Source organism: Canis lupus, chromosome X, assembly GCF_003254725.2.
Source record: "Canis lupus dingo isolate Sandy chromosome X, ASM325472v2, whole genome shotgun sequence".
NCBI classification, from domain to species: domain Eukaryota; kingdom Metazoa; phylum Chordata; class Mammalia; order Carnivora; family Canidae; genus Canis; species Canis lupus.
The window spans coordinates 57558023-57578676 of NC_064281.1; the positions used below are offsets into that span (position 1 = coordinate 57558023).

General features: G+C 37.8%; 1 long non-coding RNA gene across 20 annotated transcripts in view; it reads right to left on the reverse strand.

Annotated features, from left to right (window-relative positions):
- LOC112671863 (uncharacterized) overlaps positions 1-20654 on the reverse strand; it is a 170540-nt gene that overhangs the window by 107265 nt on the left and 42621 nt on the right. For 12 of the 20 annotated variants that reach the window (XR_007409295.1, XR_003143917.3, XR_007409297.1 and 9 more), the window contains 3 exons: positions 19814-19977; positions 14815-17163; positions 11405-14040 (listed from right to left, as the gene is read on the reverse strand). This is a non-coding gene — a long non-coding RNA (uncharacterized LOC112671863). Of the gene's footprint in view, positions 1-11404; positions 14041-14814; positions 19978-20654 lie in introns of those variants that run through there. The other 8 variants (XR_007409299.1, XR_004813114.2, XR_004813113.2 and 5 more) reach the window with 5 other exon arrangements.

Genomic DNA, 20654 nt, shown 5'->3' on the forward strand with positions numbered 1-20654 from the left:
AACAGTTCTCAGAGGGAAATTTATAGCTGTGAATGTCTACATCAAAAAAGAATTAAGATCTCAAATCAATAATCTTATTTCAACCCGAAAGGGACCAGAAAAGGAAGACTGAACTAGCCCAAAGTTAATAGGAAAAAGGAAATAATAAAGATTAAAGTGATGATAAACAAAATAAAGACTGATAAAGAAAATAAATGAAATCAAAAGATGATTCTTTGAAAAGTAAAACAAAATCACCAAATGGTTAGCTAGACTAAGAAAAAGAAGACACAAATAACTAAAATGAGAAATGAAAGTGGCAACATTACTACTGACTTTAACAAAATTAAATGAATTGTTAGAAAAATGTTGAATCACTAAATTGTACACTTGAAACTAATATAATTAACATACTATATATTAACTGGAATTTAAAATTGTACATCAACAAATTAGATGACAGAAGAATGGACAAATTCCTTGAAATACACAACTTAATTAAACTAACTCAAGAAGAAATAGAAAATCTCAATAGACACATAACAAGTAACTGAATAACTAACATAAAACCCTCCAGCAAAATAAAATCCTGAATTACATGGCTTCACTGGTGATTTCTCTAAACATTTAAAGAAGATATAATACCAGTACTTTTAGAACTCTTTCAAAAAATTAAGAGAAGAGGACACTTCCTACCTTATTCCATAAGGCCAGCATTACTCTGATCCCACGTCAAATAATAACATTACAAGAGGAGCACCTGGGTGGCTCAGTGGGTTGGGTGTCTGACTCTTGGTTTCAGCTCAGGTCATAATCTCAGGGTTGTGGGATCATGGGTCTCCTTGCTCAGCAGGGAGTCTGCTGGAGATCCTCTCCCTTCCCCTCCCTCTGCCCTTCCCCTCGTCTCTCAAATAAATAAATAATTTTTAAAAACACCACAAGAAAGAAAGTTACAAATCAATATCCTTTATGAATATAAATGCAAAAGTATTCAACAAAATATTAGTGAACCAAATCCAGTAGCATGTTAAAAGGATCACTCACCATGACCAAGTGGAATTTATCTCAGCTATGCAAGGGTGTTTCAACATAAGGAAATCAAGGTAAGATATCGCATGGGTAGAGCAAAAGAAGAAATCCTGATGATCATCTTAATTGATTCAGGAAAGGCATTTGACAAAGTCCAACACACTTTCATGATATACACTCTCAGAAAAGTAGTAGAGGGGAAATTTCTCAATGTAAGAAAGGGCACTTACGAGAATCTCACAATTAACATATTCAGTGGTGAAACAATGAAAACTGTACTCCTAATGTCACTAGGAAGACAAAAATGCCCATCGTCACCATTTGCAATTCGATGTTTTACCAGAAGTACTAGTCAGAGCTATTAGATAAGAAAAAAGGAAAGGGCATCAGAACTGGAAATAAAGGAGCAAAACTACCTATATTCATAGATTATATGATCCAATTTTTAGAAAATCCCAAAGAATCCACTAGAAAGCTACTAGAACCAAAAGACAAATTCTTAAAAGTTGCAGGGTACAAATCAACACATAAAAATAATTTGTATTTCTGTATGCCAGCAACAAACATTCCAAAAATGAAGAATGCAGTTCCATTTATAATATTTTAAAACATTAGATCTAAAGGGAGTAAAGCAGAAGAAGCTGTGGCCTCTGATATTGTCATCAGAGCAGCTATGCCAGAACCGAAGGGAGACCCAGGCTGCCACCCCATTATTCCTCTTTTCTGCTAATTGCTCCTGCATATTCAGACTCATTCCAACAGCCTGTTAAAGCATATGAATTACTATGATGTTCTTAGGCATGCAGAGACACGCTTCAGCCAAGAATAATAAGAAGGCATATTGGATACTGGCACTGAAATGGCATCCAGATAAAAATCCCAAGAATAAAGAAGCAGCAGAGAGAAAATTCAAACAGGTGGCTGAGGCATATAAAGTGTTAACAGATTCTTAAAAATGAGACATCTATGACAAATATGCAAAGAAAGAATAAATTATGGAGGTGGAAATGTAAGAAGTCTTTTTGGCAGTCTGCTTCAGTTTGGCTTAATGTTCCATAATCCAGATGACTTTTCAGGGAATTTTGTGGTGGAAGACCCCTGTTTTCATCTGGCTTCCTCAGAAACCCTTTTGAAGACTTTTCTGGGAATCAAAAGAGCCCCCTCACTGTGGGAGCAGGAGATAAGGCACAGGGTTGTTTTTCTCTGCCTTCAGTGGATTTTTGCTTTTTGGAGGTGAGTTTTTTCTCTTTGGATTCAGGATTTACTTCCTTTGTTTTACTAGGTCAGAAATGGGGGTGGGGGGCTCACTTCATTTTCTTCCATGTCATTTGGTGGTAGTGGGATGAGCAACTTTAAATCTATATCAGCTTCTACTAAAATGGCTCATGGCAGAGAAATTACTACAAAGAGAATTGTCAAAAATGCTCAAGAAAAAGAAAGAGGATCAGCTGAAGTTCTTAACAATAAATGGCAAGAAGCAGTGGCTATACTTGGGTAACATGTAATTCAATGCATGCAGTTAACAGAAATATTAAACTATAATAAGCATCATTTGAAGATTAACAGGAACATTAAAAAAAAGATTTCAAAAGAATTCAACTCTCAGTATAAGTGCGCCTCATCTAAAGTTTTTATGAACAGCTCAACAGAGCCCCTATTTGTCATAGACTTTTGGGTTTATTGTTGAGATGATAGTAGCATTTTTTTAATCTTTGAAATTGTTGTAAATCTCTATATGTACTTTGCTTTTTGATTCATGAACACCAGCACAGACCTGCTTTTCCACTGTGTTTCAAATGTGAGCTAAGTAGTGCCAGTGTTCTAGTTAATAGTGCCAGGATGAATCTCCCATAAAAATAATTTCAATTATTTTTAGTATTTAGTAGTGAAAAATATTAATTTATTAATGGTAATACAAGTCTGGCTTAATGTAAATTGAGGATTTTTCTAGTTGCGTGTGAATACTGGCAACTTAGCAAGTTTTGACAGTTGTTTAAATATTTAACATTAAGCTTACGTTTAAAAAAGTGAAACTGGTAAACTAAGTCTTTGTCATTTGTTTAAAAAAAGAAATTTTAATGTGTTTGGTGCATACTTTCCTAAATGAGACCTGTAAAAAAATAAAAAAATAAATCATTAGGAGTAAATCTAGCCAAGGAGGCAAAAGACTTGTACACTGAGAACTATAAAACGTTGCTGAATGAAATTAAAGAAGATCTAAATAATTGCAAAGACATCTTGTGTTTATGGATTGAAAGACTTAATATTATTAAGATGAGAATACTACCCAAGATAATCTACAGATTCAATGTAATCCATATCAAAATTTCCATGACTCTCTTTGTAGAAATAGAAAAACCTATCCTAAAATTCATATAAAATCTCAGGAGACCCATGTTAGTCCAAACAATCTAGAAAGAAATGAATAAATTCAGAGGACTCAGAATTCTGAACTTCCAAACTTACTACAAAGCTACGGTAAGTAAAACAGTATGGTAGAGTTATTATGGATAGACATATAGAACAATGGGATAGGACAAAAATCCCAGAAATAAACTCTCACATATATGATTAATTCATTTTTTACAAAGTTGCCAAGACCATTCAGTGAGAGAAAAGACAGTTTTCACAAATGTGCTTTAAAAACTGGATATTTACAAATAAAAGAAAAAATTAGATCTTTAACTTACAACATATACACAAATTAACTAAAAAATGCATGAAAGACCTAGAATTATAAGGTAAAACTACAAAACTCTTAGAAGAAAACCCTGCAGAAAATCCTGATAACATTGGATCTGGTGATTTCATGGATGTGATACCAAACACACAAGAAACGAATGAAAGAACAAATTGGATTTCATGAAAATTAGGAAATTTTGTACATCAAAGGATGCTATCAAGAAACCAGAAAAACAACCTTTAAACCATATATCTGATAAGAGATTAGTATCCAGGATATTTAAAGAACACCCAAAATTCAACAACAAAAAGAAAACCCAATTCAAAATTGGGCAAATGACTGACATTTTTCCAAATAAGAAATAAATTGCCAGGGCAGCCCAGGTGGCTCAGCGGTTTAGTGCCGTCTTCCATCCAGGGCATGATCCTGGAGATCCGGGATCGAGTCCCACATCAGGCTCCTTGCATGGAGCCTGCTTCTCCCTCTACCTGTGTCTCTGCCTCTCTCTCTCTCTCTCTCTCTCTGTGTTTCTATGAATGAATAAATAAAATGTTTTTTTAAAAAAGAAGTCAATCGGAGAAGGACAAACAGTGTATGTTCTCATTCATTTGGGGAATATAAATAATAGTGAAAGGGAATATAAGGGAAGGGAGAAGAAATGTGTGGGAAATATCAGAAAGGGAGATAGAACATAAAGACTCCTAACTCTGGGAAACGAACTAGGGGTGGTGGAAAGGGAGGACGGTGGGGGGTGGGGGTGAATGGGTGACGGGCACTGAGGGGGGCACTTGACGGGATGAGCACTGGGTGTTATTCTGTATGTTGGTAAATTGAACACCAATAAAAAATAAATTTATTTTAAAAAAAGAAATAAATTTCCAATAAGCTCATGAAAAGATGCTTAACATTATGCATCACTAGGGAAATGTAAATAAAAACTAAAATGAGATGCTATTTCACACCTATAAGGATCTATAGTTAAAAAAAGAAAACAAGTGTTGGCAAGGATATGAAGAATTTGGAACTCTTGTGAATTCACTGCTGGTGGAAATGTAAAAACGCAGAATTGCTGTGGAAAATAGCTTGGCAACTTCTCAAAAGGCTCAACATTGAACTACCATATGACACGGCAATTCCACTCCTAGGCATATATCCAAAAGAATTCAAAACATGGACTCAAACAGATACTTGTACAATGTTCATAGCAGCTGTATTCACAATAACCAAAAGATGGAACCAGCATGAATAGAATATTATTCACTCATAAAAAGGAATGAAATTTTGATGTGTGATATAACATGGGTGAGCCTTGAAAACATTATGCTTAGTGAAATGAGCTGGACACAGATGACAAATATTGTGTCCTTTCACTTTTAGACATACCTAGAATAGGCAAATTCATAGAGACTGATGGTAGAATAGAGGTTACCAGGGACTGGAATGGGGGAAGGGCAAGTCTTTGTTTACCTGGTAGAGAGTTTTTGTTGGGATGATGAAAAAGTTTTGGGTATTGATTTAGTGGTGATCCTTATAGAACATTGTGGAATATATTTAATGCCACTGAATCTTACAAATGGTTAAAATGATTAAAAGATTACATATACTTTACCACAATGAAAAATGAAGGAGAAATTAAGGGATACCCAGACCTATAAAAACCCAGTTTGTCACTACCAGAGCTGCCCTTCCACAAATGGTAAAAAAAGGAGTCCTTTATGCTGATATGAAAGGATACTAGATGGTAACTCAACTCCACATAAAGAAATGAAGAACAGCAGGAAAGATAACTAAATAGGTAAATGTAAAAGACAGTATTATTATATTTTGGGCTTATGACACCTTTTCCCTTATACTTGTAGCATTTTGTATATATACATGTAAACATGATGGTTTATAGCAGCATTATTCATAATAGCCAAAAATGAAAACAACCTAAATGTCCATCAACTCTTGAGTGGATAAACAAAATGTGGCATAACCATACAGTGGAATATTATTCAGCAATAAAAAGAAATGAAGTGCTGATACATGCTGCAACATAGATAAACCTTGAAAACATTACACTAAGAAAAATAGATACAAAAGGCCATTATTCTGAAATAATCAGAATAGACAAATTCATAGACATAGAATGGATTAGTAATTGCTAGCATATGAGAGGAAAGATGAATTTGGACTAACTGCTAGTAGGTATGGTTCTTTTGGGGGGTTGTCCATTGAAATGATCTGAAGTTAGATAGTGGTGATGGTTGCACTAGTGAATATACCAAAAACCACTGAATTATTTAAAATGGTGAATTTTATGTCATGTAAAATTTATCTGAATTTAAAAACCCTATATGCTTTTCTATGGCCACAAGTTATTTACAACCCTCCCACATGCAAAATACACTCAACTCCTACCAAGGCCCACAAAAGCCTCCTCTCATTACATCTCATTACACCATTAGCTCAAAGCCTATGATTTCATCATCTAAATCAGATTCATATGCAGATGAAGTTTCTCAGGTGTACTTTGTTAAATAAATAACCTCAAGTATGGTTCCCCAGAATTTGAAGTTGTGTACATTTCATTTATTCAACACACAGGGTGAGACTGTATCTAAAGAAAACCCCATTGACATTCCTATTCAAATAGGGAAAAAATGTGAGGCACAAAGGAATACATAGAAATTCTGAAATGTAAGCAGGAAAATTGTATAAGTTTCTTTATTAGGACGTGGTCCCATTACTGCCCAAAAGTAATTTTCCATGGTTCTCTCTCAGGTTCTTTGTTCCAACCTCTATGTTATCCTTCCTTTTTTAAATATGATAGGCAGCCTGTATTTTCAACTGTGTAGCTTTTGCAAAAGGTTTTGGGGGTCCAAAGTCCTGTTTTTCTTTTTGTGGTGTTTCTGTCCTTGTCATTAAAAGTTGGTGATGTGTCTGAAAAGAAAATTCTTTCGAAATCATTTTTGATCTGTAAATACACATCACACCCTGAAATCTCTTCCATTCAGCTTTTCTTCACTCTGATTTTCTTTTGGGAGGTTTGTATAATATAGTCTTTACATTTCTTAAAAGCCCTATTGTTTGATGAAGAAATTCTCCTAAGCACACTCTTAAGCTCTTTAAAGTGCTTTTGTCCAACTTAATATTCTGAGGCACAATATTTTATCTCTCTGATACCTTGACAAAAAATTTTAGAGCCATAGCTTCAGCTTCACCTTGAGACCATATTTTCCTGGCAAAACCCTGGATTTGATCATTACGTAGAAGCCATTACTTAACTTTAACATATTTGGCTTTCAGGGAATGCTAAAAAATGTTCAAATCATTAGGTCTAAACTCCTTAGTGACTAATACTCCTTTTAGTTTCATCCTTCACATTTCATCATAAGCATCAAAAAAACCAGGCAACAACTTTAACACCTTACACATTTTCTTCTTTCCCTGTTATTTCAGGCAGCAATGTTGATAAACTGTTATTTTAATTGGGATATAAGTTCTTTATCAGATGTTTAATTTTGTTTTTTTCTCCCAACCTTTGTCTTGACATTTCTTTTCCTTTAAGTGGTGTTTTTTTTTAAAGTCAGAATTGATATAAGGTATTAACAGAATTGACATTAGGTATATTTGACATATAATAGGGGCACTTGGGTAGCTCAGTCGGTTAAGCGTCTGCCTTTGGCTCAGGTCATGATCCCAGGGTCCTGGGATCCAGTCCCGAGTTAGGACCCTTCCTCCCTGCTCATGATCTGTCTCTTAAATAAATAAAATGTCTAAAAAATAATGGACATATAATAAAGTGCATATGTCTAAAATGTACAATTTGATAAGTTTTTACATATGTGAAACTATCATCATTCAAGATAATGAGCACATTATTATTAACTTGTTTTTGGTCAGTTTAGAATAGTTCTCATTTTAAAAATTATGAGTAGGGATCCCTGGGTGGCGCAGCGGTTTGGCGCCTGCCTTTGGCCCAGGGCGCGATCCTGGAGACCTGGGATCGAATCCCACGTCGGGCTCCCGGTGCATGGAGCCTGCTTCTCCTTCTGCCTGTGCCTCTGCCTCTCTCTCTCTCTGTGTGACTATCATAAATAAATAAATGAAATTCTTTAAAAAAAATAAAATAAAAATTATGAGTAGAAAACATTGTACCTAAAGAAAATAAAAACCCTAATTTGTTTTTTTTTTAAATTTATTTATTTATTCATGAGACACAGAAAGAGAGAGAGAGAGGCAGAGACACAGGCAGAGGGAGAAGCAGGCTCCATGCAGGGAGCCCAATGTGGGACTCGATCTCGAGACTCTAGGATCATGCCCTGGGCCAAAGGCAGGTGCTAAACCGCGGAGCCACTCAGGGATCCCCCACCTTTTTAAAAAGATTTTATTTATAAAAACCCTAATTTGAAAAGACACATGCACTCCTATGTTTCTTGAAGCATTATTTGCAATAGCCAAATATGGAAGTAAACCATGTCCATCTAGATGACTGAATAAAGATACACAAATGGAACATCACTTAGTTGTAAGAAAGGATAAAATCTTGCCATTTGTAGGAACATGGATGGGTCTACAGGGTATAATGCCAAGTGAAGTAAGTCAGAGAAAGACAAATTCACTCCTAGGTGGAATTTAAAAAACAAAACAAATTAACAAAGGAAAAAAAGAAACAAAATAGCAGATTCTTAGAGAATAAACTGGTGGTTGCCAGAAGGGAGGTGGGTGGATAGGTAAAGGGGATGATGAACCTGAATAATCTTTTCTTTTTCTTTATAAAAAAAAAAGATTTTATTTATTTGAGAGAGACCACAAGTAGGAGGAGTAGGAGGAGAAGCAGGAGAGGGAGGGCTCAATCCCAGGATTCTGGGATCATGACCTGAGCCAAAGGCAGATGCTTAACCGACTGAGCCACCCAGGCACTCCTTATTAATTTTAAACAAACGTGGGGTTTTATTTCACTTTTAAAAAAACTTTTTAAAAAGATTTTATTTATTTACTCATGAGAAACACAGAGAAAGAGAGAGAGGCAGAGACACAGGCAGAGAAGCAGGCTCCATGCAGGGAGCCTGACGTGGGACTTGATCCTGTGTCTCCAGGATCATGCCCTGGACTGAAGGCAGCGCTAAACCGCTGAGCCACCCAGGCTGCCTCACTTTTTTTTTTTAAATGTATGGTATGGTTTTGCTGATCTTCTCTAATGTGTCTGTTTTATATTTCATGGACTGATGCTTTTACCTTTAATACCTCCTTTTTCCTTTTCCTATAGTTCTTACTATATTCTTAGCTGGGATACTAGGCTCATTAATTTTTCACCCCCCTTTTTTTTAAGTATTTAAGGCTCTAAATTTCCCTTGGAACATTCTTTCACCATGTCTCACAGGTTTTTAATGTGTTTTCATTATCATTAAATTTTAAGATGTCCCTCATGATTTCTTACTTGATCCATAGAAGGAACCCTCAGGCACTGTTGATGGGGAAAAAACCTGCAACCTTGGTGAAAACAGGATGGGTGTTCCTCAAAAAATTAAAAGAATTACCACATGATCCAGTAATTCCACTACTGGGTATATACATTTTTAAATATTTACTTATTTCAGAGAGAGAGAGAGAGCCAAGTGCACAAGCTGGGGAGACAGGAGAGGGAGAAGCAGACTCCCCACTGAGCAGGAAGTCCGGTGTGGGGCTTGATCTCAGGACCCTGAGATCACAACTTGAGCTGAAAGCAGACACTTAACCAACTGAGCCACCTGGGCACTCCCTACTCCTGGATATTTACCCACAGAAAATGGAAACACTAATTCAAAAAGGTATGTGAACCCGTTTATTGCATTCTTTACAATAGCCAAGATACGGAAGCAACTCCAGTGTCCATCCAGAGATGAATGGATAAAGAAAATGTAGTATATATACACAATGGAATATTATTCAGACATTAAAAAGCATGAAATCTTGCCTTTTCAACATGGATGGAGCTACAGAGTATAATGCTAAGTGAAATAAACCCAACAGAGAAAAATACTGTATTTAGAAATGTGCTTTAAATTATGAAATACACATAGATGTTTTATTTACCTTTACTAATATATAACTTAATTGCAGTGTGTAAGACAGCATGAATCCTATGCCAATTCTTTACATTAGTAAATAATTTTTTTTCTGATCTAATGCAGAATCAGTTATTGTAACTGTTGCAAATGTTTCAAATGGATTATTTCTAGAATTCTTAAAAACAGAAATGCATATATTTCCATTTCCATTTGGTAAGGCTTGTGAGTTGGGTTGTGTAAATCTTCTGTATGCTATTGATTTGTATATGTGAGTTCTCAATAATTGAAAAGGTGTTGAATTAGTTCACTTGGTGGATTTTCAAGTTCTCCTCAGACTTCTATTAATGCTTTGTATATTGTCAGGCTATTTTTAAATGTATATGCAATATCACATGACATTTTCAAGGAAGTAACATCCCATCAACTTTGCCATACCCTGTTGGTTAGAAGCAAGACACAGATCCTGCCCACGTTTAAGGGGAAGAGATCACACAGTGTAAGGATCACGATAGATCTTTCAGATCTACCTTTAGAGTCATACTTTTACAATAAATATTTGTTACTATTAAACACCTCCTGGATAATATAAGTGGCTTAGAACACTTACACTTCAACTCCATTTATACCCATCCCAACTTACATTGTCCTACATTTGACAAGGTAGACTTCATTAACTTAAAAACTTTTGCTCTGAGTAAAGTACTATTAATGGAAAGACAAGCCAGACTCAGAAAACCCATTTCCAAATAACATCTGGCAAGAGACTTGTATCAAGAATATATGAGGATTTCACTCACATGTGGAATTTTAGAAACAAAACAAACAAGCAAAGGGAAAAAAGTAAGAGAGGGAGACAAATCAAGAAACAGACTCTTTAATTATAGAGAACAAGCTAATGGTTACCAGAGGGGAGGAGGGCAGGGTGGGGGTGGGGGTGGGGAGAGGGGCTGGGTGAAACAGGTGATGGGGATTAAGGAGGACACTTGTGATGAGCACAGGGTGTTGTACAAAGTGTTAAATCACTATATTGTACACCTGAAACTAATATAACACTGTATGTTAACTGACTGGAATTTTAAAAACTTAAAATAATAGGGGTGCCAGCATGGTGCAGTAGGTTGGCCATCTGACTCTTGGTTTCAGCTCAGGTCATAATCTTGGGGTCATGGCACCAATCCCTGTGTAGAGGCCCACATGCAGTGTGGATTCTGCTTGGGTTTCTCTCTGCCTCTCCCTCTGCCCCTCCCCACCTCTAAAATAAACAGGTAGATCTTTAAAAAAAATTAAGAATATATAAGGAAATCTAAACACTCAATAGTAGGAAAAATACACCCCAATAGAAAGTGGGGAGGGGCGTAAAAGATTTGAACAGATAGTTCACCAAAAAAGATATTCAGATGGCAAATAAGCATATGAAAAGCTGCTCAAACTCTTAAGCCATTAGAGAACTGAAAATCAAATCTACAATGAGATAACACTATATACCTAGCAGAATGGCTAAACATTTAAAAAATGTATAATAATACCAAGTTCTGGGGAAGATGTGGAGCAACTGGAACTTGTACTGGTGGGAATGCAAAATGACAGAGGAAGTTTGGAAAAGCTTGGTACTCATTCCCACTCCTAGGCATTTACCCTATAGAAATGAACATTTATGTTCACACCACACCAGTACCTGTAAGTTTATAGAAATTTTATTCATAATTGCCCAAACTGGAAACATCTTACATGTCCATCAATTAGTGAATGGATAAAAAACTGTGGTACATTCATGCAATGAAATATAACAATAAAAAGGAATAAACTAATAATTCTCATAACATGGATGGATCTTAAATGCATTTCACTAAGTGAAAGAAACCAGACCAAAATATCTACATATTGCATGATTTCAATCATATGACCTCTGGAAAGGGAAAAACCATAGGGATGGAAAGCAAATCAGTGGTTTTCAGGGATTGGTAAAGGGGAAAGAGGTTTACAACAAAAAGAAAAATTGAGAGAAAGTATTAGTAATAAAACTGTTTTTGAATGATACTAAAGTAGTATATATACATGATTATACTTGTCAAAACCCATAGAAATGGGGTGCTTGGGTGGCTCAATGGGTTAAGCATAGGTCTTCAGTTCAGGTCATGATCTAAGGGTCCTGGGATGGAGCCAGCCTCTCTCACCCCATCCCCTGCCCGGTGGAGAGTCTGCTTTTCCCTCTGCCCCTCCCCATTGCTCCTGCGTGCTCTCAAAAAAGTAAAATCTTAAAAAAAAATAACCATAGGACTATGAATCAGGGCTGAATTTTACTGTATGTAAATTACAAATAAAAATCTCTAATAGAACAGATATATATTTTTACCTATTCAATGAGCAGAGATTTATGAAAAGAGAGAAAGGTCATATTTTGATGAATGTGTAGAGAAATACACACATTTATACACCACTGATGGGAATATAATTTGTACAACTATATTGGGGACAATTCAACATCTTTCAGATGCCCAAATAATGGTCTCATCACTGAAACTCAGCAATCCCAATTCTAGAAATTTACTGCAAAGAAATAATTAAGAATGTACATAATGATTAATGTACAATGTTTATTACATTTTATAGGCAAAACTGGTAATATGCAAAATGTCCAGGAGCATGTAATCATCTACCTAAATTTTGTGAGATCCATATGAAATATTATGTAACACAATACTGTGTTTTCAAAGGATGGTAATGACATGGAAATACACTGTTTATTTTCAAATGAAAAAAGATGGAGAACAACATACACAGTATGATGTCAATTTTGCTTTAAAATTATACACCTAAAACTAATATAACACTGTATACGAACTGGAATTAAAATAAAAACTTAAAAGGAAACATACTCAAATATTGAGTTGTTTTCTAGGTTATAAGATTATAGGTGTTCTTTTTTTTTTTTTATAGGTGTTCTTTATTTTTTAATTTACACCTCTGATTTTTCAACAATGATCATGTTACTTTTATCATCAAGAAAATAAGTATTTTTAAAATTCTGAAACAACAAACAAGCCCAGCCCAATCTAGCCAAGTCCATGATCTTTTCTGTTGCCATCTTTACTTAGAAGACCACACTGTTGTCCCCTGGATGCTTGTTGTCCTCTTGTTCCTTCAAGTACTGGACTCATACTACAGATGAACACCTGTCAAAGCAAGAGAGTGGCAGTATCTCTCCAAGAGCATGAAACTTCTATGTCAATACTGGCCTAGTCAGCACACAAGCTGAGATTAGTGTCAATCTCCATGACCTATATAGGGAACAGATGCTTTTAAAAGCTGTAATGCCCATATGACATAACTGGAAGTTCCCCTTTTTTTAAAAAAAGATTTTATTTATTTATTCATGAGAGACACAGAGAAGGCAGAGACATAGGGAGAGGGAGAAGCAGGCTCCTCGCAGGGACTCGATCCCAGAACTCTAGGATCACGCCCTGAGCCGAAGGTAGATGCTCAACTGCTGAGCCACCCAGGAGTCCCAAGTTCCCCTCTTCTAAATCTCTTCTATGAAAGAATCTTTTATGACTTGTCTCCAAAGCAGCTCTTCTTGTTAGATATTCTATCATGCTCTAGGGATTGACAAATAATAGGTCTAAGGGTTGACCTTTCATTGTACTGTTTCCTTATAGCTGCCTTACCAGGTGTTTGGAGTTGCCTAGAACCACTGTGCCCTCTGCCCCTACCCCATCCATCCTAGATGAAAAAATCCGAGCTATTTGATACTATTTGTGCTATGTCCTCTGTCCTCAACTCCTTTAAAACTCTGTCACTGATCCAGAGATTTCTAAGTTGCAAACCTTGTTCTGGGTTGTTTCCCAATAGGGGTCACAACAGAAATTTTCACAAAGGCAGCTGTACCTGAGAAGAGTGCTTAGCAGAGACTCTCACACCAAGAGCAATGGAAGTAGTGCAACAACTCATCTTTAATCCACCTTAAAAACTGGTTTATGAAGCAAATCTCAGGGCCTCCTCCAGGGACATAAAGGATTTTATGACCTCCCTCACTTTTCTCCCCTCTCTCCATTACTAAGGGTAATAAGGAGTTCATTCCTATCTTCACTCACAAACATCAGAGATCTCAGGTTTGCTTCCTTCATTAATGTAGGTTTCTAGGTCCAGTTATCTACTAAAATGTCAAATTTCTGTTACTCCAGTATGGTATTTCACAGCCTTCTTCTCTCTCCTTATATCCAGAGAAAAACATGGGTGCCACTCCAAACACTCACTGAGGCTTCATTTACTCTTTCACAACAAGGCTTCTCCCAGATGATGGCTGCTTCAGATGGCCTGAGGAAAGGAAAAGAAAAAAAAACACCTGCTGAAATCATCAGGGTGGGCAGGGAATAAAATGTGGTTAGTGAGAGCAAGGAGTGTGCAGAAGGGGGGCAGAAGAGTAGGCCCTCCTACTAGTATTTTGTAATCAGCTGAGACATCAGGATTAAGTCCTGGGGTCCATAGGGTTACTGGCCTTGGCTACAGCTTTTCCTGTAGCTGCCATGATAGCAGGTGGGAGTGGGTATCAGGCTGATTAACATTAGTATTCTCCAACTGCAGAGTCAAGTATGACAAATTCGATCCCGATTCTAGTATTCATGACTCTCTGGGTCTTAAGAGATGGAAGAAGGAAGTGCTAATGAAAGAGAGTGATTCCTAATAGCATATACTGAGGCCAGAAAAGTGCCAGTGGAAGGACAGAGTATGGCTTTGGTTTGCTGTCATCAGTGATCTCTTAGTCAAGGAGCTGAAGGAAGAAGAAATAATGAGTGCAGGCATAGGGGTTACTTTCAAGTCAATTGACTGTCTTCAGTCCATGAAGCTGGGGTCTTATTGCTGAAACCCAAACTCCTCCCTGGTGGCCTATATTCTAGCAATGGAGATCCAACCATTTTTGACTACTGAAACCTAACAAAGCAAGCCTCATACCTTATTTTAGGTATTTTTTTCCTGTGAAAATGGAGTACTCTTTACGGGAAGGGACAGTTCATATATGCACACACAGTACAATTGCTGAACAGAGAAAGTAGCTGAGGGGGCCAAGCAAGTGAAAATGAAAGGAGCAACCTGTGGTCTGGAGAGTCTCAAGAGAATGATCCTTCTGTTGAGTCATGCTTTGTGAAGCTGAGATGAAGACAGGCGGTAGTCATTCTCCACGTCCTTCCTTTTCTTCTGCCTTGCACAAAGTCTTCTACCAGATCCTCCTAAGGAATAAATATAAAGCAGACCCCACAGGAGGGGATGGGCTGTCTGAGGGCCTGCCTGGTCATTCTATCACAGTGGCTCTAAACCTTCATTGAAATATTGACTCATATGAAGACTATAACTAAAGAACAATGACTACATGAAATGTCACAGGGTTCATAGGACTCTCTTCTCCTACACTTGGCCTTCAAAGTCCTAAGGGACTTTGCATCAATCTCCAGCCCTCCTTTGCAAAGGCACAGCTGATATCAACAGTATGTCCACAAAACTGGATGTATCCTGACTTTAGAGTGGCTTTCACCAAGTGGTTTTGTTTTTCCCCCATCGATGCGAGCTTTCTTTCATCTATCCTTTATCTTAAAAGCTCAATTAGATAACCAGACGGTCTTGTCCTACTTCATCAATATGTGTGTTTTTAAAGTGTTGTGCCTGTTTTTTCCTAAAGGACAGTACCAGCATCCTCCTCAACTCAGCGACTCAGAAGCCAAAGTTCATTATGGAACGGCCAACACAAGCTTGTACCATGTAATAAAGTTAGGTCAAGGTCAGGGAAAATTTTGATCCTAAAGAAACCTTTTTGGGTCACATCAAGCTGACCAGTCTGCTGAGATATGACCACAGCATTCCATCAGTTCTAAGGGCCAGCAGCTCCCCTAGCTGTCCTTGCTTGGGACTGCTGCTCATTCTCTCATACCTGCTAGATGACAGACCCAAAAGGGGTAAATGGATTAGCACAGGGCAAGGTGCTGAGGATACAGCAGGCACTCACTCAGTAAAGGAGGGGATCATTTTAGCTGGGCATTCTGCAAGCCCACACTGCAATGCAATGTGCAAATCATAATTTTTGTAACTTCTAGTAATCCCTACCACCCTTCTGTGGCTCACACTACTATCTCACTACACCCTTTCTTCTTTTGCATCTGCACAGCTGCCATGAGCCAACCTCTAATCATTCCTCAGTCACTGAAGCCTATTATATCTGGCCCACAGCATCCATTCCCAGCGCAGCTTCTGCTATAATCCTGGGTCACTTCAATATTTATATAACTGACCATCTGACATCCTAGCTTTGCAAGTATCTTGACCATTCCAATTTTGAAATCTCAAGGTTTCAAAATCCACTCTCTGATCGTAGGTCCTATTATTCCAATTTTCCAACCATTCAACACCCATCTTGATCACATTAAGTCCTCTTTTTATTCAGACTTTGAGCTCACTTCTGACCTAACTGCCTTACACATATAGTCTGGATTTTCAAATTCATTTCTGTGTAATCCCTCTCTCACTAGCTGTCTACTCCTCAAACAGTATAGGTCAGTCCTAGGCAAACAAGTTTACTTGTGACAATGGCCTAAAACCACTTTAATTTCCTGAGTTTCTAATCGAGTTTCAAGCTAGTTTCTCAGTTAAACTGAATATATAAGTTGATATAATATAATAGTACCTCACTTGAACATACCAAAAGGCCCAACTCCAGCCTTTTGGTCCGAATATTCCTTAGACTCTGGTTTGTCTCCAAAATCCTGTCGCTGGTCAGCTTTCTCTCCATCATTCACCTCCACAATTACACATCTTTAACACCCTTATTAGGTACTCTTCCTAACTCCTATCCCTATGCTCCAGTGAGGAGGTAATTTCTTTCAACTAAGGCTATTATTCCTCTCTACCCATATTTTAAAGCCATAGGTTTCACCCTCCGAACCCACATCACCTCTCAGGATCTTATTCCATTTGTTACCAGCTTTCTCTCCCACATCTACGAGGACTCCCTTCTCAGTTCTTCCTGCCCCAAAGTCTGCAATTTTCTCCCACAGTAAAGGGGAAACTTCTATGACTCACTGTAGCACCCTGATGGAATCGTTTAACTTGTATTCTAGTTGTCACATCTTCTAACAGAAAGAAGGCTTCTCATGGAATAAGAATAATTAATCATATGAAATAAGAAAAGAAATATGAGCCTGTTGGGTGGTGAACGGAAAGGGGAGGCCTACCTGTCAGTGTAGGTAAGGGGATAGCTGAGGTAAAGTTGAAAGGGGAAACTGTGAATACCAGCCACAGGAGCAAACCCCAGACTGTGAGGATGAAGTTTCTGATCAATGATCATTTTGGTCCTACCCAAGGAGCAACCAGCAGCAACTGTAGTAGTAGTAGTAGTAGTAGTAGTAGTAGTAGCAGCAGCAGCAGCCATGCAACGTCTGCAAGTAGCCAAGACTAAAATGCAGGCATAGAAACAGAGTATTTCATGGAAAACATAGTATCAAATATGACATATATGTGGCACTTGTGCAGCTACTCCCCCTCCTCCCACCCTCAGCAAACATCACTGATCAGTTATAACTCTCTTTCACACTGAACTGATACCTGGCTTCAGAATCCTTTTTATAAAACATAATCAAGGCAGGTGATACCAATCGATTGGAGATAGTACTTGAGAAGAAGTATATTTGCTATCCTTACACTACACAGAAAAGTCCTCAGCAAAAGGATTAGAAGATAGGAGTAATGAAGTTTCAGGAGAAAGCATACTGAAGACAGCTTGGACGTTGTAGGCAACTGGCGGGGAAAAGCTGAGCCCATGGAGATCACAGAGCAGGCGCCCAATTAATGTCTGTTGATGATTCATTTTTTCATTCAACAAACATTTAATGAGGCCTACAATGTGCACGGGATTAGGCACCGAATACAAAGATGAATAAGGCACTGTCCTTGCCTGTAAGGAATTTAGAGTCTGGTAGACGAGAGCCATAGCCACGGACAATGATAATACAACCTGATAAGTGCTAGGACACTTAGCAGGTTGTATTATATCCATCCGAGTAGGATTTCTTCAGAAGAGCACAACTCCAGGTTGAGGTTGGATCCATGCAGTCCTCCCAGCCACCAGGGCCTGCTGTTGTTTCTGTCACGTGGTGAGTATCCCAAGAACTAACAATGATAGCTATAATTTATAGAGTGCTTACGACATACACTTTACTAATATCCTCAAAGAAACCCTGCAAATTAATTATTTTATTAGATAAAGAAACTGAGGTTCAATGAGGTTAAGTAACATGCCTTAGATCACACAGCTAGTAAGTAGTTGAGTCAGGTTTCAAGTCCAGTTTTGACCAACTCCAAAGCATTTTTCTACATTTTTAGGATAACCTTTATTCAGGTGTAACACAACTTTTCAACAGGTTTCTATTTGGAAATAAGAGCAAAGGCAATAGATTAGTGATCAGGGCATGGACAAAATTCATCTGGTTTTCCAACCTATTTGGCAGAGAAGAAAAAGAAGGCAGAGAATTGACTTCATACTAGCATACCATTGAAAACCTTCATGTCAGTTAGTTTTCCTTTCTTTCTCAAACCCCAGTAGCTTTGTTGACAATGTAAAATATAAGCACCTCTAGTTAACTATCTTCTTTTAATCCTTGTCACTGTCAACATCATTATCAGCAGCAACTATAGTTGATAGAGCATTTAGCATATTTCAGACTTGTTCAAAGCAATTTACACAAGTAATCCCATTAAATCCTTATACCCACCCCCTCAAATCATTGCAAAAAATGATTATTACTCCTATTTAAATAAGACAAAGGACAGTTCCAGAGCGGTGAAAAACCATGCTTGACGCCACACTGGTGAATGTAAGAGCAAATCTGAGTCTAGGCTATTTAAGTCCCAAGGCCCAAACTCTTACTGTCCTGCTTTGCTGTCCTACTCAGAGCTTCCTCTCCCAACCCTTCTTCCCTGACTGCCCTCTGTGATGGCTACTTACACAAGGTCGACTGAAAATACATAAGGTCTACTCAAATATAGTCTCCTATTAATCATTCTAATCAGAAATCCATTCTCTGAATCCCCAAGGCCACTATTCTGAACCTAGGTGGAGAATTTTCCAAAGGACATGTTCATACTGCTTTGAAAAAAGAGGAAATAAACACAACATGTACAGATTTTTGATCAGTGAATAGATTTTGCTTAGAGGTGTAACCATAAGTACTGTGAAATCCCGTAAGCAAAATAAAACAATTGAGACAGTAACAATGAGGGCCATTTCTTCCCTTGAGTGGGTTTTAGAGATAAAAGCCTCCACTTTGACTTTGGGTAACATGTGATAGAGAGGGCTGCTACTGATGAGAAGGACCAGGAACTAAGTGATCCTATTAGAAGTCTGCAGCTATTCAGATGTCTGAGAATCAACTTTTCATATACAGCTGCCATCCCAAAAAGAAACTTGCAAAAACGGTAGTTAAGCCCTGGTCCAAAAGAAATCAATAGTGATGCCTATCTAAAAAACATGAAAGGATTTCTCATCAAGGCCAGGGATGGAGGTAGGTGAATGCACATTCTCCAGAGTCTGAGAGGCTTAATTTCCCCCTCTATTAATTTTCTCATGTTCTATTATGTCCACATTTTTATAGCTTCTCATTAAGAGGTTATCTCCTTTTCTCCACTCCCATTCCTTCTGGCCTTAGATCATGTATCATCTTAACCCTACTATGGTATCCTTCTAACTAATCTCCCTGTCCAGATCTGAAAATCTTCCAGAACACACTATATAGCACTTCCAGAGTGACCATCAAAAGCATCTCCTACTTAAACAAAATGGGATCTGCATTTCATGGAATACTATGTAAGGATCTATTGTCAGCCTACATTTCTAACCTAATTTCAAGAACTACTTGTAGTTCCCCCAGTACATCATTCTATTTCCAATGTCCACGACTTTGCTTAAAAGGACCTTCCCTGTTTTCTTCCTGGTCAAGCTTTACTTCTTTTAAGAACCCACTTAAGCTAATTATTTCCTTCAACCTCTGGCATCTCCAAACTAAATCAAATGATTTCTCTTCTCAACCCCATAGTATCTTGTACATACCTCCATTGCAGAGCATACCATACTGTTGTAATTATCTGTGCACACGTCGAACTCTCTCACTAGACTAAGAACTCCTGAAGGCAGGGACTCTGTCTAAGTCCGTCTCCATATCCCCATCATCTAGCACAGTGCCTGGCAGCTCAAAATGCAGCAGAGAGAAGAAACTGAAGATGCAGGAGAGAGAACAATAAAGCAATTATTTTTTTGAGTTGGGGTACAATACAAATATACTGATTAAGTTGAAGCTGTAAAAAAACATATTTCAGCTCAATACTGCACAGAGATCTTCAAAGAAGAAACAAGCTGACTTAGGAAGAAGTTCCCCATTTCTAACTGTGTTGACCCACAGGCGAAATTTAAGGCCATTTCGGGGTATATTTTAAAAGAATTTGAATTAGGATCAAAGTGAAATAAGCCGGTTTGGCTCTGAGGCTTTTAAGGTCCTTCCATTCCTGAGGTTCTAAATCTGCAACCTTATACCATATTGAAGAGAGCCATTACGCTGAGCCTACCTCATAGACCCAAGGGGGACTGGTGGCTCCCAGAATCATGGCAAGGGCTGAGGCTTCATTCCCATCCATACTAGACTGATTGCAAACTAACAACATAACACATTCTCTTGTGCCCTGCTTCCCAGGTGTCCATTGAACCTGGAGCAGGCCTAGCAAGAAGGATCTCATGACCCAAAGTATCTTCCACAACCTGCTCTCTAAAGCCTGAAGTTTTCTCCTTAAACCTTAGTGCCTTTGATTAATGTCTGTTAAAATGCCATTTAATCTAATGTGGTGAGTTGGCATTCATCAAGTGTATACTAAACGACAGATAATAGCAACACAATCCC